This window comes from Podarcis pityusensis (genome assembly GCF_964106645.2).
Source record: "Podarcis pityusensis genome assembly, chromosome: 1".
Classification (NCBI taxonomy): Eukaryota; Metazoa; Chordata; class Lepidosauria; order Squamata; family Lacertidae; genus Podarcis; species Podarcis pityusensis.
In genome coordinates, this window is record NC_138028.1 from 131,555,503 (window position 1) to 131,568,008 (window position 12,506).

The 12,506-nt window shown below is 48.3% G+C and overlaps 1 protein-coding gene across 2 annotated transcripts in view; it reads left to right on the forward strand.

Moving 5' to 3' along the window:
* NRP2 (neuropilin 2) overlaps positions 1-12,506 on the forward strand; it is a 242,194-nt gene that overhangs the window by 183,007 nt on the left and 46,681 nt on the right. The gene's annotated exons all lie outside the window — the stretch shown is intronic.

Genomic DNA, 12,506 nt, shown 5'->3' on the forward strand with positions numbered 1-12,506 from the left:
TGTCCGAAAGCTCGCGGAAGATTTTCCCAACCGAAAACCTGTTCCAGGTTTTCACGTCAGTTGTAGGTGCCCCAAAATGAAATGCAAATAGGTGGACTTAATTGATGCATAAGTTGTGCTTCTCTTTAGTGCCAACTCTGCATTTTGGCTCCCAGGGGGAACTGGAAGAAATTCAGGTGCCCTTTCTTTCACCTGGGTCATTATCCTTTGCTGCTCAGTATGTGAACCTTGATGCACATTTTTTAGTTTTGTTTTTCAAAAAAGTGCAGCTCTTAAGCCTTTAACTGCAGTGTGTCAGGCTGAAGTTCAACTGGTGCATTTCTTATCCACTGTATCTACTTCCAGATACAGTATTTCTGCTTGTCACCTGGATGTTAATGGCAAAGGCACCCTGTGAGAGGTGTCAGTGTTTGCAGACTGCACAGCCTGAGAGCTGTCCCTGCGCTGGAGTTTCCTTTATCTCCATCTGACACAGACTAGAGAGGTGAAATAATAATAATAATAATTTTATTTATACCCTGCCCTCCTCAGCCAAAGCCGGGCTCAGGGCGGCTAACAACAATAAAATAATACAACATTCTAAAATCATTTCACTATAAAATTAATTCAAATCAAATTGATGGCAACCATTGGGCTAGAGTTCTGTGAAGATTGCCAAAGGAGGGGGTCAGACTGTGCCTCAGCCAAAGGCCTGGTGGAACAGCTCTGTCTTGCAGGCCCTGCGGAAAGATGTCAAGTCCCGCAGAGCCCTGGTCTCTTGTGACAGAGCGTTCCACCAGATCAGAGCCGCAGCCAAAAAAGCCCTGGCTCTGGTTGAGGCCAGCCTAACCTCTCTGTGGCCTGGGACCTCCAGGATGTTTTTGTTTGAAGATTGTAAGTTCCTCTGTGGGACATACCAGGAGAGGCAGTCCCGTAGGTACGAGGGTCCTAGGCCGTATAGGGCTGATCCTGTACTCCACTGGGAGCCAGTGCAGCTGGTATAGCACCGGGTGAATGTGATCTCGCAGCAAGGACCCCGTAAGGAGTCTCGCTGCGGCATTCTCTACCCGCTGGAGTTTCTGGGTCAGTCTCAAGGGCAGCCCCCCACTTCTTGTCTGCCTAGATCAGAGGTGTTGCAACAGATCCCTGGATCTTCCAGGTGTGCCCCCTGCAGCCCGGTCAAAAGCCTTTCACAAACCAACTTTAAAAGGACACCTGAAAGCTTTAGATCGTGGTCTTAACGCATGAGCTTTGCTCAGATGTAATAAAATGGAGGCCAAGTGGTAACAGGGATAAATGTGGCTACAGATAAACCCCTGTGCCTCCGCAGCGCCTAGGGAAGAGCAGTGAAGCTTTAAGATGTGGGGCTGGGGGAATGGACAGCAACCGCAGGGAGGCTTAACCCCCAAATCAGCGGCGAATTAGAAGTGCAATGAGGTGGCAATGATTAATATTTAGCACAGAGAGGTTTTGCATCCCAGCCAAAAAGTGGCAAGGCAGGGGCTGCGGTGGGGCTTTTAGGGACAGCAGGGAGGGTGGAATGGGGAGGGGACTGGAGCACAGGAACAACTGTCACCCTGAGTTTGAAGGCTGACATTTAGTAAGAGAGAAGCAGGGTGAAATTGTGCATTTAATAGCTTAATTCTGGCCTGGAGAAAAGAAAATGGGATGCCTGGAGTTGATAAAACCTTCGGAGGGAAACAAAAGGAGAGAGGGATTTGGAGAGACTGTCCTCTTCATTAAACTTGTATCTGAGTCAGTGGAGATGCTGTGGTGTGGGGAAAGGAGCATGGCGGCTCCATTCTACCCCGAGAGATTTTTCATTTCGTTTCATTGTGTAACGCTCTTTTCACCTGTGGGATGGTGAAAACCCTGGCGCGGCAAAAAGGCAGGGAGCATCCGCCTCCAAGAGCTTTCTGCTTCTATTAAATCATCTCCTTTTTATTTATCATTGGATAGACTGCTCTTCCTGGAGCAATCTCTCAGGCCGTTGCTGATGCATCGCCAAAGCGGCTGGCTTTGACTTCCAGAAGAGATGCCTTCTCAGTGGGTGGGAGAAGGTGTTTTGTCTTTGAAAAGTAGTTTGTAAAGTCGTCTGGCATTGAACACTGAGAGGTAGTGCATCTGCTATGGCCAAGGGTGAAAGGGGCACAGACATCCATAAACCTCTGCTTTGATCTGAAAGTTAATGCTTAAAGTTCCTTAGCAACCTAGTCATGATTATTTTTATACTTAGATTTTGCTGGCTCATTTATTATTTTGCTAATAGGAAGCAGACCCAATAGTTCAACCCCAAGTTTTTGCCACTGTTGACGTGATGCTGACACTCTTGGGCTCCTGCCATGCTTTTGGGATTCCCTTGGGCTTCTGGTTGGTCACGGTGAGATCAGGATGCTGAACTAATTGGCCACTGGCCTGATCCAGCAGGCTCTTCTTCTGTTCTTACATTGCAAAGAAGTTACATGGGCGTTGCAAGCAAATCTGTAGAGCTAACAGGAATTCCCTTAAGCCTTCATTCATGAATGGCAGATCGTTAAACTTGGCTTCCATATAGTAACTGGAGTCGTCATGTGCATAATTTGCTGTTGTTGTTTAGTCGTTTAGTCGTGTCCGACTCTTCGTGACCCCGTGGACCAGAGCACGCCAGGCACTCCTGTCTTCCATTGCCTCCCGCAGTTTGGTCAAACTCATGCTGGTAGCTTCGAGAACACTGTCCCACCATCTCATCCTCTGTCGTCCCCTTCTCCTTGTGCCCTCCTTGTTTCCCAACATCAGGGTCTTTTCCAGGGAGTCTTCTCTTCTCATGAAGTGGCCAAAGTATGGGAGCCTCAGCTTCAGGATCTGTCCTTCCAGTGAGTACTCAGGGCTGATTTCCTTCAGAATGGAGAGGTTTGATCTTCTTGCAGTCCATGGGACTCTCAAGAGTCTCCTCCAGCACCATAATTCAAAAGCATCAATTCTTTGGCGATCAGCCTTCTTTATGGTCCAGCTCTCACTTCCATACATCACTGGGAAAACCATAGCTTTAACTATATGGACCTTTGTTGGCAAGGTGATCATCTGCATAATACGATTGGCCAAATCCCGCTGTATTTGTCTGCCATCTATGATCTCAGGTCTTTCTATGCTTGCCGTACTTGTGCTAGGCTAGGGATCTCTTTCTGTCCTTCCACTGCCTTTGCGTTAGCATATTACTATTATTATTCCAATTTATATACTACCCTTTATCAGTGGGAGTGGGAGGAGGCAGAGATGGACCAGAGAGTGAATTTTAGCCCTGCTACATATGAATGGCAGCTCGGCTTTTAAAAGCCAAATATTTTATTTGTAAGGGTTCTGGCATTTTGTTTGGTTTTAATGCGAGAAGTCAGAGCAGAGGTTCCCTGGTACAGCAGTCAGGCCGTGAGCACACCAGTGATTCCATCTTCATTCAAAGTATGCTCAGGATGAAGCAAAGCATGCTGGCCTCTCAGCAGAGCACCTATTTGAGGGCACTGCTTGCTCAAGTCCTGGGCATATTTGTTCAGAGCTATTAATAAACCATAGGATATTACTTTAGGCATGCTCCCTTCTCACTCCAGTTGGAGGAGACAGAAATGGCGGTCTGAGGTCCAGTTCTGTCCCATTTTCAAAAGACAGGAGGGCAGCCGTGTTCTGATGGAGAATTTGGGATCCGCATTTTAATCTATGATTGCAGAAATACCCAGCTATGATTCTGGCCTAGCTCTTGCTGGTTGACTAGTGTCTCAGCTGTACCCTTTCAGGTGAAGTTTAACAAGCAGAAATGTTCTTCTGTGGCGGGGTGGGAATCCTTCTACATGACAAACAAAACCAGACATCTAGATGCGGGTGGCACTGTGGGTTAAACCACAGAGCCTAGGACTTGCCGATCAGAAGGTCAGCGGTTCGAATCCCCGCGATGGGGTGAGCTCCCGTTGCTCTGTCCCTGCTTCTGCCAACCTAGCAGTTCGAAAGCACCTCAAAGTGCAAGTAGATCAATAGGTACCTCTCCGGCAGGAAGGTAAACGGCGTTTCCGTGCGCTGCTCTGGTTCGCCAGAAGCGGCTTAGTCCTGCTGGCCACATGACCCGGAAGCTGTACGCTAGCTCCCTTGGCCAATAAAGCGAGATGAGCGCCGCAACCCCAGAGTCGGCCATGACTGGACCTAATGGTCAGGGGTCCCTTTACCTTTAATCCAGCCTTCTCCCTGATGTGCTAGTTTCCTATGTGCAGAGATTCTTTTCATATGGGGGAATAGTCAGTCATGCAGCCTGAGGGCTCATCCGGACTTGTCCTGTGGCTTTCCCCATGGCTTGTCCTGTGGCTTTCCCCTGGGTAAACCCAATCTTTACTGCTGATTTGGAGCAAACATCAATTGGGTTTTTGGTGGATTGATATTTGCTCTGATTTGGTGCTTGAAGAGTGGGGTTTCCTGGGGATAGTGCCTGGGCAAACAGAAAATTGCTCAGACCTAGAGAGCATGGGTCAAGTGGAAGTGTGGATGAACCCTGAACTGGTACACCCTAGACACAGATTTATCCCCACAGTGAGAACTCTGAATGGCACCCAGCCTTGTATAAATTAAATGCTTCGTTGAATGCTCCTTACCTTCTTCACAAAAAGTAAGGCAAATGCAAATTGTTAGTTACCCTTGAAAATGAAAACAACAACAAAGCCCCGTGTTTACTGGAAGTTTAGAAACACCAGCCTAAAAGTAATTTTGTTGAACATATGAGATTGTATAGCCTGAGGGGTGGATTTTATGAGACGGCTTGGATGTGCTTTCATTCTGCTATGTTTTCATATATGAGGCACCCTAACCTGACAGAAGCCCAGGGACAGCTGTATTCCACATCAGCACAGCTCTGAGCGATTCGCATGCCCCCCGTGCCTCGCAAGTTGCAACTGAAGGACGTGGGATGACTTCCACAGGCCATTTTTGTGTCAGGAAAGATCGTGTAAACCTTTTGATGGGACTAAGCAGGACTGCCAGGTTGCAGCCCAGAGATTTCCTCTTGCGCTTTGAAAGTTTGCCAGGGAATCGGGAGACAAGGTAGCTGTCGTCCCTCCCCACATCTCAAGAGTTCCCTCCCCCCAGACCTTCACTGCATGTCCTTTCCAGCCTAGTTGAAGCAGGATCCTACCTGCACTTCTCAGTAGAAACAAATGGAAGAAGCTCTAGCTATCAGGTATTCACTGGGATATTTGAGGCTGGTTGGGGGAATCCTCAAGGCAGCAGCAGCCAGGGATTTTCAGCTCAACAAACTTTTTGGATAGGCACTAGGAGAAAGGGATTCCCCCCTCCTCCCCCCGCGTGGTCCCCAAATGTACTCCAGAGGGTTGGGGGAACCACAGAACAACGTGGCTTAGTTTTGACAGCGAAACTGGGTTTTCCACCCAGCATTCCCCCAACAGAAATCTACAGTTGTTTTCAAATACAGCCGTACCTTGGAAGTCGAACGGAATCCGTTCCGGAAGTACGTTTGACTTCCAAAACATTCGGAAACCAAAGCGCGGCTTCTGGTTGGCTGCAGGAAGCTCCTGCAGCCAATCAGAAGCTTGCGGAAGCCCCGTCGGACGTTCGGGTTCCAAAAGAAAGTTCGCGAACCGGAACAATCACTTCCGGGTTTGCGGCATTCGGGAGCCAAAACGTCCAAGTTCCAAGGTGTTCGGAATCCAAGGTACAACTGTACCTGTTTATCATTTTTTGGTCTTTGCATGTTTTCATGTTCGCCTAAATAGGCGTACCCCTATAAAGCGTAAGTTAAAAAGTGGCCCTAAGGGCAGAACTATTTATTACCAAGACAAAAAACAACGACCCACCCCTATCCAACTACAGTGGTACTTTGGTTTACAAACTTAATCCGTTCGAGAAGTCCGTTCTTAAACCAAAGCGTTCTTAAACTAAGGCGTGCTTTCCCATAGAAGCGGGGGACTCAGTTTACAAATGGAACACACTCAACAGGAAGCGGAACATGTTCTGCTTCCAAGGCAAAGTTCACAAACCAAAACACCTCCTTCTGGGTTTGCAGCATTCTTAATCCAAGTTGTTCATAAACTAAGCTGTTCTTAAACCAAGGTACCACTGTACTTAAAACAGTTGCCAGTATTTTTTCCCACTCAACACTAGGGATGTTAAAAGATCAACCCGTTGTTGTTGTTGTTGTTCTGTTACTTTGGTTTCAGCCTGTAAGAGAAGGGTCTGTTACCTTTAGGAAACGTACACAAGGAGCTGTAGCTGAGCCCAGGCCAGCAATCCATCTCCCCTGGCCGCTTGTTAAAGCACTTCACCTGTTATGTTTCCTAGTCCTGCTACTTGAGACCCTTCTGCTGAGTATTTCCCTGCTCACATAGTTGGCTATTTCTGATCAGGGGAGGGAAATGCTTAACATATTGATCATCAGGATATGGGGGAGCGGGGAGGACGAGAGAGAACGTGACATAGGTTGGCCATTTTCAGCATTAATTCTGACATGCTGCTTCTCTGAAAGGGACTCCGAGTGGCAGAGCAGCCGAAGCTCCTTGCAAGCTGCTGCCACCCAGAGTTTGTAGCACGAAGCAGGACAGACTGTTGGTTTAAGGCAGGTCCTGGTACGTGTATCCTAAAGGTGATGGAATCTGCAGTGTTAAGTCGGAAGGAAATGGGCAACTATTTTTAGCAGTAGGATAGTGTGACAAAGTCTCTTGGCTCCAAACTGGCCTTATCACGCTATAGAAGATGATGAGAGGAAAAAGAATTAGGGCACTTTGGGGTCACATGTACCATATCTACATTTATATACCCTGTGGCATCCGTACAAGAGATGACTATGTACTGTATTTTTTGCTCTATAAGACTCACTTTTTCCCTCCTTAAAAGTAAGGGGAAATCTGTGTGCGTCTTATGGAGTGAATGCAGGCTGCACAGCTATCCCAGAAGCCAGAACAGCAAGTGGGATCGCTGCTTTCGCTGCGCAGCAATCCCTCTTGCAGTTCTGGCTTCTGGGATTCAGAATATTTTTTTTCTTGTTTTCCTCCTCCAAAAACTAGGTATGTCTTATGGTCTGGTGTGTCTTATAGAGCGAAAAATACAGTATATGTACTTGCATCCGACTGCATGCTGAAAAGGAAGAGGGAGGGAGAGAAAGGAAGTCACAGGCACACCTGAAACCACCCTAAGCAACTTTAGCAGCTAGGCATAGAATATTAGGGTCCATCATTGGCTGCAGCTGATTCATCAGAAGCATGATTTAATGATGGGGAAGGTGGGGTGGTAGTGTGATCAGTACCACCAAAATTCTAGGATGATGCATCCCTTTTGAAATGGTTGTCTTGGAGGGTAGGATCACAGTACCAGGGCCCAAGGAAGCTGAAAGTAGCTTGGAAAGTCTGTTAAGGTGAAATTACAGCAAGGAAACAGGTGCATTTATGAAATAAAAACGTTAGCCTGTGACCCAGGTGATGCCCTGGAAATGCATTTTTATTTGTAGACTTCATTCCCCAGAAAGCAATGTTCCACAAATACTGATCCCTGGTCCACTATGCGAGAAAAAGTATGGATTCTTTTCCAGGGGTAGTCCCACCCCATAAGGAACTTACCGTATTTTTCGCTCTATAGGACGCACCCGACCATAGGACGCACCTTGTTTTAGAGGGGGAGAACAAGAGAAAAAAATCTCCCCCTCTCTGCTCGGCACCCCTTCAGCGAAGCGGCAGGAGAAACGGAGCCCCTTCCATTTCTCCTCCTGCTTCCCTTAAGGGGCGCTGCGCAGCTCTCCCTCTCTGCTGAAGCCAGTTCCCGCTGCGCTCCGGAGGCTTCAGGTTCCTTTCGCTGAATCCAGGAGAGTCTTGCTCTCCCGGCTTCAACGAAATCAACGCGAAGCTTCCAGAGCGTGGAGGGAGCGCTCCCTCTGCGCTTCGGAGGCTTCGCATTGCTATCGCTGAAGCCAAGGAGCCTGCATTCGCTCCATAGGACGCACACCCATTTCCCCTTAATTTTTGGAGGGGGAAAAGTGTGTCCTATAGAGCAAAAAATACAGTAAGTCTCCTTGCTTCCATTCTGTCTGGAGAGCCCACAAAACATTAAAATATCCCATTCTTTGTACAGGTCTAGAATACCTCCCCGCCGCCCCAGTGGAGGTTTCCCCAAACCCAAGACCCACTTGAACTTGATTTTTCGAGCTAATTGAGTCTAGATATCCACATGTTTTCCCCGGACCTAAATATAATTCCGACATGTTTCTCTTCCTCTGACTGCTACCCACACTGAAGGCAAGAGAAAGGGAAAGAGCATCCTTTTCCAGCAAGGTTTAATCATTTAACGGTAGAATAGAAGGAAGAAAGGTCATCCTTGAGCCAGGAAGGACCCACAGAGTCGATTCCACCTCCCCCTCAGCATAGGGTTGCATTGGTCTCTCTGAGAATTCAGACCTTGAAGTGCCAGTGACTTGGCTACAAGAGGTTGGTGATTAAACTGCCATTTGTGTTTTTCATTCCTGGGCTGCCTGGGTGGCACAGCAGGGAGATCAACTGGAGATATTTACATCATTTGTCACTTTGCCGGACAGTTTGTACTTGTTCATCCTCCCTAAGGAGATAGGCAGCGTTATTACTCCAGTGTTGTTTTATGGCCACCTTTGTTAATGTTTCTTTTCTTGAAACAAGACGGAACTTTCCACTAGAAAATGAACCAAATGTTCATTTGGGGGAGAAAGCAAGGAATGCAGAGAAGGTGGGTGTGAACCAGGCTAATCGGAAGTCCTCTGAATTAATGCGGGTGGCGCTGTGGGTTAAACCACAGAGCCTAGGGCTTGCTGATCAGAAGGCCAGCGGTTCGAATCCCCGCGACAGGGTGAGCTCCCGTTGCTTGGTCCCTGCTCCTGCCAACCTAGCAGTTCAAAAGCACGTCAAAGTGCAAGTAGATAAATAGGTACCGCTCCGGCGGGAAGGTAAACTGTGTTTCCATGCGCTGCTCTGGTTCGCCAGAAGCGGCTTAGTCATGCTGGCCACATGACCCGGAAGCTGTACGCCGGCTCCATTGGCCAATAAAGCGAGTTGAGTGCCGCAACCCCAGAGTCGGTCACGACTGGACCTAATGGTCAGGTGTCCCATTACCTTTACCTCTCCCCTCTCCTACAACCCCCAGTGCATAGACTGGCTCTGAATTTGGCTCCCTCCACCATCTTAACCCCCATTGATGGGATGGGAATTGCAACCAGTAAAATGTACTTAGCACTCCATCGTGGCCGGACTACCCCACATATTTAAGGTCAGGAGATTTCCTTGTTGCCTTCCCTGTGGCTTGGCTCAGTTGTGTCATGACCCTGACTTTAGGCAGTTGCCAGGGCACGGGTTCAGGAGGGGCTACAGACTCCAGGGACATGACTCCAGAGGCAACAGGGCACATGGCCCTGAGATGGAGCCAGAACCACTGAAGGCAGCACAATCTGGATCACGGGTACTCTCATGAGTCACTCCCTTTACCCCCGAGGCCCTCACAGTCTACGCTCCCCATCTGGCATGGAGTCATCTGGAGCAGTTTGCTCTGCAGAGTCTTCTGCTCGTCACTGACTGTGACCTGAATTTGGTCGATTGATTTCTTGAGATGCAGTGATCTGCCTTGGGAACTGGGAGTTAGACAGCTTTTGATGTTTGCAGCTCCATATTCTAAGCCCGCACCCCTCACAATATCAATTTTAAAAGCAAAGCAAGCTTCTTATTAGTACATTTAGTGAGTGAGTTTGAGTGTAAGCGGCAGATTGTCGAGCCTCTTCACTGAAATAGCTGGAATGGCACCAAGCATTCTGCTTCTTAATCCTATAAGTTGATGAAGAACGAAGACAGGCAGGAACAGAACCTCCTCTCCCTCTCCTAAACTTTTCTTTATTTTATTTTGAGGGGAGGACCCTGCAAGCTGATACCTGCCAGAGAGGGTCTTAATATTCAAGGCTCTCTAGTTATGTCTGGGACAGGCTCTGAGCAAGGTTTGCCGCACGTTCTCACTCTGGGTCACTCCAGTCGGCCGCTGAGGGGGTCGTCTCTGTTGGAGGGCGAGAGGAAAGGTCACCTTTCCATTACCCTCTCCAATAAACGGCCTCTCTGTGGAGATGGGAGGTCATTGCTGATGGCTTAGATGGTGGCTTCTAGCTTGCGTGCGCCAGAAGGGGATTTCACGTATGTGCTACAAATCGAATCTTTCTTGCTTCTCCATTACAAATCCCTCAGTGGCTGCTGATTTTTTTTCCTGTTTCTGGAGGAGCATGTGCTCTGGGATTTAGTTTTAAACTTAATTTGGGAGCCCAGCATTTGAGACAACTGAACCAGAAACCAACCCACTGAACAGATAGACCACATCGAAAAGAATTACCGTATTTTTCGCTCCATAGGGCGCACCGGACCATAGGGCACACCTAGTTTTTAGGGGGGGGAAATAAAGGTAAAAAATTTATTCCCAGCCCCAAAGAGCAAAGAAGCCAAGACAGCGAGCGGGATCCATCCTGCTGGCTGTCTTGGCTTCCTCTTTAGCCACACGCAACCTCTCCAGCCGGGAGTTCCCCACGCGCTCCGAAGGCTTGCGGATAGCAGCCTGCAGCCTGGAGAGCGAGAGGGGTCGGTGCGCACCGACCCCTCTCGCGCTCCAGGCTTCAGCGAAAGCCTGCATTCGCTCCATAGGACGCACATATATTTCCCCTTCATTTTTGGAGGGGAAAAAGTGCGTCCTATAGAGCGAAAAATACGGTACTTACTGCACAGAAGGCAGCTTGCTGGTGTTGTACAACATAATCCAAAGCATGCTTACTCAGAAGCGAGTTCCCCTATGTTCAGTGGCGCTTACTCCCGGGTAACGGTGCATAGGAGTGCAGCTTTTTTTTGAAGAATTTGTTTCAGTAGGGTTGTTTGTGGGAAACTTCTCTTTTCTGGGTTTATAGCCATGCACAGCCCTCCCCGTTTTATCCCCCCCCCCCCCGTAAAATTCAGAGCATGTATAGAATGCACGCACGTTTGGTTTCCAAGCAGCAGTAATTGCCATTGCTGGATTGAGTAGGAAACAAGAGGCCTGCTTGCAGAAGCCCAGCAACTAGCCATGGAAGGGAATACTCAATTTTGCCTATCCCGTCCATGATTAGAGACAGTGAGTGTGGGATGCCCAGTGACCCACCCGCTCAGAGAGAGTGACCCAGTTGTGGAGTCCTCTTAGACTGGGCAGGGCCTTTGGACCCAAGGCAATATAATCTTGACTTCATATCTCTAATTAATTATTATTATTATTATTATTATTATTATTTATTCATACCCCGCCCATCTGGCTGGGTTTCCCCAGCCACTCTGGGCGGCTTCCAACAAAACATTAAAATACAATAGCCTATTAAACATTAAAAGCTTCCCTAAACAGGGCTGCCTTTAGTTGTCTTCTAAAAGTTTGGTAGTTATTTTTCTCTTTGACATCTGATGGGAGGGCGTTCCACAGGGAGGGCGCCACTACCGAGAAGGCCCTCTGCCCGGTTCCCTGTAGCTTTGCTTCTCACAGTGAGGGAACCGCCAGAAGGCCCTGGGCGCTGGACCTCAGTGTCCAGTCAAAATGATGGAGGTGGAGATGCTCCTTCAGGTACACTGGACCGAGGCCGTTTAGGGCTTTAAAGGTCAGCATCAACACTTTGAATTGTGCTAGGAAACGTACTCTTACCTTCACCCTTAAATGAACATGCTCAAAGGTAGAGAAACAGTTCCCCCACCATGATAGATGCACCCTGCTGCTGCTCCCACGGGCAAGGGGGTCTGGGTGGGGACTTGTGGGGCTTCCCAGCAACAACGCTAGGCATGTTTTCCTTGCATCTTTGCATTCCATGCAAAATATAGCATCTGAAGCATGCAGCTTTCTGAATAACTCAATATGGCCAAGGGGATGGAGTAATTGCCCTATGAGGAGAGAGGCTACAACATTTGGGGGTTTTTTAGTCTAGAGAAAAGGAGATGTGATGGGGTGAGTAGAGTAGATAGAGAAGATTTTCTCTCTCATACTGCTGGAACTTGGAAGATTCGGGACAGGCAAAATAAAGTCCTCCTTCACATACTGCATTATTATTATTATTATTAATATTTATTATTATTTATACCCCGCCCATCTGGCTGAGTTTCCCCAGCCATTCTGAGCGGCTCCCAATCAAGTGTTAAAAACCGTACCACATTAAATATTAAAAACTTCCCTGAACAGGGCTGCCTTCAGATGTCTTCTAAAAGTCAGATAGTTGTTTATTTCCTTGACACCTGATGGGAGGGTGTTCCACAGGGTGGGCGCCACTACCGAGAAGGCCCTCTGCCTGGTTCCCTGTAACCTCACTTCTCACAATGAGGGAACCGCCAGAAGGCCCTTGGCACTGGACCTCCGCGTCCGGGCAGAACGATGGGGGTGGAGACGATCCTTCAGGTATACAGGACCGAGGCCGTTTAGGGCTTCAAAGGTCAGCACCAACACATTGAATTGTGCTCAGAAACGTACTGGGAGTCAATGCAGATCTCTCAGGACTGGTGTTATGTGGTCCCGGCGGCCAC